The 5,428-nt window shown below is 46.3% G+C and overlaps 1 non-coding gene across 1 annotated transcript; it reads left to right on the top strand.

Annotated features, from left to right (window-relative positions):
* Positions 1-4,859: 4,859 nt before the first annotated feature.
* LOC129545849 (U6 spliceosomal RNA) lies at positions 4,860-4,964 on the top strand. The gene has a single exon (XR_008683778.2). It is a non-coding gene; the product is annotated as a U6 spliceosomal RNA (small nuclear RNA).
* The last annotated feature ends 464 nt before the right edge of the window (positions 4,965-5,428 follow it).

The raw sequence follows: 5,428 nt of genomic DNA, 5'->3' as shown, positions 1-5,428 counted from the left end.
TGGTGGCATCTGATCTTAGTTGCGGCACATGGGGTGTTTAGTTGTGGCACTTGGGCTCAGTAATTGTAGCGCGTGGGCTTAGGTGCTCGGCAGCCTGTGGGATCTTAGCTCCTCAACTAGGGATTGAACCTGTGTCCTCTGGAGTGGGAGGCGGATTCTCAACCACTGGATCACCAGGGAAGTCCCAGCACCACCATGCTTATTCTTTCTCGACTCCAGCACCTCCGTACAATGTGCAGCCACTGGGCTGAGTCCCCGTCGTGGGTGTCTGCGGAGGGTGGTTGGTGCCCAAGTGGTCCTAGGCCCTTTCTAGGATGAAGGGACTGTGAGAAGCAGAGACCAAGGCAGGATTCAATGTGCCCAGATTGTTTTGAGGGAAGACGCCTGTGAAAGAGAAAATGGGGCCATAGATCATGATCCCTGTCTGACCCGGAGTGAGGGAGAGAGAGGACGTTTGGAGGGACTGTTGTGGGGACTCCTCCAGAGAGCTGCCCCTGAGAGGAGCCCTGAGTGTCCCCGAGCCCACGTATGTGCCCCCACCATGCTGGGTTGTTGGCTGGGAACTGGGCTCTGTGCAGAAGGGCAGGGAAGGGTCTCATCGCTCTGCTGCTGCTGCCCTCAGCCATCTGTTCCTTGAGTTGGAGTTACAGCAGGGAGCTTTCTTTTCACAGTCTTCACAGGTTCTTTCTATGGAAAGTTATCCTGGCTTGGGCTGTGTGCCTTGAGGGGAATGACCAGGTGACCTTGCCCTTGGCTGACTGTGACAGATGGAACCCCTGAGCCAAAGGCAGTCAGCATGGGGCGAGTTTATGGGAAACCCTGCCTGATCTGGGTATTCCTTGTTGGCTGGGGGCCGCCTAGTTCAGCCAGAATCTCCCTGGGGCTAGAGGAAGGTGAAATGGGGACAGAGAGATGAATTCCTCCAGAAAAGGACCAGAACCTCCTCCCTGAGCTCTTCCCCTTCGTGGAGACCCTGGGAACCCATCACAACTGGCTGCAGAGGGGTTTCCGGTGCCTCCTGACTCCTGAGTGTCCAAGAAAACTAGCGCCTGCCAGGGCCATGCTAAACTGCAGGTAAGAACATTTATTGAGAGCTTGTTATATGTCAACAACTTTATTTTTATTAAAAAAATTTTTTTCCTTTATTTTTGACTGTGCTGGGTCTTCGTTGCTGCACAGGCTTTTCTGTAGTTGTGGTGAGCAGGGGCTATTCTGTAATTGGGGTGTGCAGGCTTTTAATAGCAGTGGCTTCTCTTGCTGTAGAGCACAGGCTCTAGGGCATGAGGGCGTCAGTAGTTGTAGCTCTTGGGCTCTAGAGCACAGGCTCAATAGTCATGGTACCCAGGCTTGGCTACTCTGTGGCATATGGGATTGTCCCAGATCCGGGATTTAACCCATGTTGCCTTCATTGACTGGTGGATTCTTTAACACTGAGCCGCCAGGGAAGCCCCTCAATAATTTTATATCCAGTATTTCCTTTATCTAATTTATCCTTATAACCCTAGGGCTCACAACAACTAGTATGTCACTAGCCTGCTCATCAGAAATGATCCCTGTTGTCAGTTTGATGAGTAGTTTTCCAGGACTTTCTGTGCATTTATGTGTCCCACAGATAATGTATAATATAGTGTTTTTCTTTCTATATAAATGATGTCATACTCTACATGAATATGACACATTATTCTGCATATTCTGCAATGTCTTTTTTTTCAGTTCGGTCATAGAGTCAGGAGATTTGTCCACGTTACTATGCAGAAAGAACCTTCTCCTCTTTGATTGCTGTGTAGTATTACACCATGTGAATGTGACATAACTTACTTCATCATTCCCTGATTAACTGGTATTTTATCTCTAAGCTTTGTTGTTACAAACAATGCTGCTGTGAACATCTGTGGATGTGTCTCTGTGTGCACACGTGCAAGGGCTTCTCTAGGGTAGGTACTAAGTATTGGAGGTCCTAAGACTTAGCATGTGTGTGTACTGAGTTGTGTTTGCCTCTTTGCGACCCTATGGACTAGGGTAGCCCACCAGGTTCCTCTGTCCATGGACTTTTCCAAGTAAGAATACTGGAGTGGGTTGCCATTTTCTACTCCAGGGGATCTTCCCAACCCAGAGATTGAGTTTGCATCTCTGTGTCTCCTATATTTGCAGGCGGATTCTTTACCACTAGCATCACCTGGGGAACCCCTAACATGGGCATCTTAAATAGTTTAATGGTATCAACATTAAACTGTGGACTTGAAAAAGGAATGGGTTAGAAGGGTTACATGGGTGTGAAGTGGTTAAAATTCCAGAGGTTGGACTTGAAGAATTACATCAGGAAACCATCTTTTATCACCGATTTCAGCCATGTTCTGGAGGACTGCAGAGCTTTGGGGTCATTCTCAGCTATCAGAACAGTCTCATTTTCAGGTATGAAAATGTCCAGTCCAGCATGATTCAAAATTTCAACATCACTGCCAATTTAAAGTGACCTGGGGACTTCCCTGGTGGTCCAGTGGTTGAGAATTCACCTGCTAATGCAGGGGACACGGGTTCGATCCCTGGTCTGGGAAGATCCCACAAACCTTGGGGCAACAAAGCCCATGTGTCACAACTACTGAGCTCGTACTTTAGAACCTGCGTGCTACAACTAGAGAAAGCCTGCATGCAGTGATGAAGACCCGGTGCAGCCAAAAATAAGTAAATAAAAATAAAAGACAACTGGGGGCATAATTCTTGAGGCGCTAGCCTATAGTGTTCCCCCTTAGCCTGGCAAAGTACTAAAGACACTCTTTCTCCTCCATAAAAAAAAAAAAAAAATTAAAAACCCAGTGAAACCATTTTATAACAAATAAAGTGATCTGAAGTGGAAAAGGGGGTGAGGATCTGGGTTTTCACTCTGTTTTCATTCCTCCTCTTTCCCCTAGTCCCTCCCCACCCCTGCTCTGCTGGCTCCTTCAGGTTCAGGTCACTTAGAGGAGAAGAAAGTGACACAGGATTGCTGGTGACTCTCGTGTGGGAGCCCTGTCATGACTGGGATCCAGATGCCACTGCTTTCACAGGAGGCGTTGTTGGCTCCTTTAGAGATGGTATAGGCAGGCCTTCCTGTGACAACCCCTCAGCTCGTGTGCCCCCGCATCGAGCGTCCTGGAGTTATGCTCCTGCCGTGACTGTATTATTGCTGGGTCCCTCTGCCAAGGCAGGTAGGTGGTTGTCCTGGGCACGGGCCTATCACACCTTGAGCCCAGCATTCACTTGGCCTAGGGCTTCTCACTTAAAGATAAGGGCATGATCCTATCTCTCTCCTTGCCTGGCCATCTTGGGCTGCTCCGGTATACTCTGTCCCTCCTTTGGGACCCTCCAGGTGAGAAGCCAGCATCAGCCTTCATGTTCACATAGGTCTCCAAGGCCAGGTTCTCCTAAGAACTTCTCGCCAGCCTTCATCCTTCTAGTTCCTGCAGGAGAGGTACCTCTCTGTGAAGGGTTCTTTTGATGCAACACGCCCACTCCTGCAGGTGTGAGGAGCCCTTTTTGGAGAACAAGTGGGAAAACCCCACAGCTCTCTAGTCCATTCAGGTGGGTGATGAGGGTGGAATTAGTAGGGCTGGACCTGATCTCTCACTAGGAAGTTCCAAAGGGTGTCTCTGCAGCTCTTTTTAGAATATGGGGCAGCATATTGATCGAGATCATGTACTGTCCTGAGTGTTGGGACTTTAAACAAAAATTGTCTCCATCAGTTTGTACTCCAAACAACACCGATACAAGAACAGAGTTTCCCGAAATCTTCTCCTGCACTCAATATTATCAAACTCAGATTCTTTTTTCCTTTTGCCAGTGTGGTACGAAATAAATAAATGGTATCCTGGGACTTCCCTGGCGGTCCAGAGGTTAAGGCTCTGAGCTTTCAATACAGGGGATGCAGGTTTGATTCCTGTTTGGGGAGCTAAGATCCGCCACGCCTTGCAGCACTGCCAACCAATAAAAACAACAAACCCCCCCCAAATAAATAGTATCCCACTTATTTTATTTTTATCTTAATTTGCATATTTCTCATTGCATATGTTTATTGACCTTGTTTAGAACCTCCTGATTTCAGCGCAACTACACCTTAACTAGGTAGTTCTTTAGAACCGTAGAGTATTTTTGAATCTATTATCTTATCTGATCCTCTTGGAGGGTTAAGGGTAATTAAAATTATGTCTATATCTTATTGGAGAAAACTGAGCTTCTCAACCATTCCTGAAGGCAGCTTGATAGGCCAGACTTGGAGCCTGTCTTTCTGTGCAGATCTTGGCCTTTTTTGACTTGGAATCCTGTATTCTCCTCATTTAATCCTATATATATATTAAATTAAATCCTACATATTTAATCCTACATAGTCATTATTTAATCCTCATCTTATAAAACATCTGAAGAAGACTTTGGGAGCCTGTGACAGGTTCTTCGAGATCCTTGGAAGGAAGGTGTGTAGGTAATGTGTAGGTGTGAAGGTAATCATAGCCAACCTAAATTGTTGCTATTGGTTTTGGGGCTTTTTTTCTGAGAATAAATTCTGAGCAAAGAAGTTAACAAGGCTGGGTGGAACTGGGGGTTTCAGGAAAGGACTCGAGAGCCAGGAAACCCTCGGTTTGGTTGCCCAAGGCCTGGCTGAATAGAGAGAAACAGTTCCCTCAGCGCAAATGTGTGTTCTTTTCCTTCAAACCGTCATGAAACACTGGGAATGAAAGAGATGAGAAATAATTCCAAAGAGTTTTCAGTGAAATGGGACATACTCATGATTTAAGTGAGAGACAACAAACAAAGCATCATATCAAGCTCTAGATCCACCAGGGCTGTAACTGTGAGAAAAAAATTTCTCTGAAAAGAAGACAGAAGCAGTGCTCGCTTCTACTGTACATGCACTAAAATTGGAAGGATACAGAGAAGATTTTCATGGTCCCTGCCCAAGGATGACGAGCAAATCCATTGAGTTCCATATTTTTAAAGAGAATTTTAATTGGAGGAACATTGCTTTACAATGCTCTGTTTGTTTCCACCATCCAATAATGGGAACCAGCCGTAAGTATATCTATGTCCCCTTCCTCTTGAGTCTCCCTTCCGCCCCACCCAACCAGGTCATCACACCCTTTGGGTTGCTATAGAGCACCAGACTGAGCTCCCTGTGTTATACAGCAGCTTCCCAACACAGGAAGCATATTTAAAGAATAAAAAACCCACTTAAAATCTCCAAAAACAAACAAACAAAAGTAACATCAAAACATGTCACCCACGGGATTCCCAGTGATTAACTTTTCTTCTTTGTATTTCTCTGCCATCTCCCCATTTTTGTTAGTGAGCAGGTATCATCTAGATGTCTGCAAGGTGGAAGGAAGAGGACTCAGAGCTGTCTCACGGGACCACATCCAAGGGCTCTGTTAGGTGGGGAGCTCTGTTAGGGCTCTGTTAG

This window comes from Moschus berezovskii, chromosome 27, assembly GCF_049115385.1.
Source record: "Moschus berezovskii isolate FMDL1 chromosome 27, NW_MosBer_1.0, whole genome shotgun sequence".
Classification (NCBI taxonomy): domain Eukaryota; kingdom Metazoa; phylum Chordata; class Mammalia; order Artiodactyla; family Moschidae; genus Moschus; species Moschus berezovskii.
The sequence above is the reverse complement of the archived record's forward strand: the minus strand, read 5'-3'. Positions and strand labels throughout refer to the sequence as shown.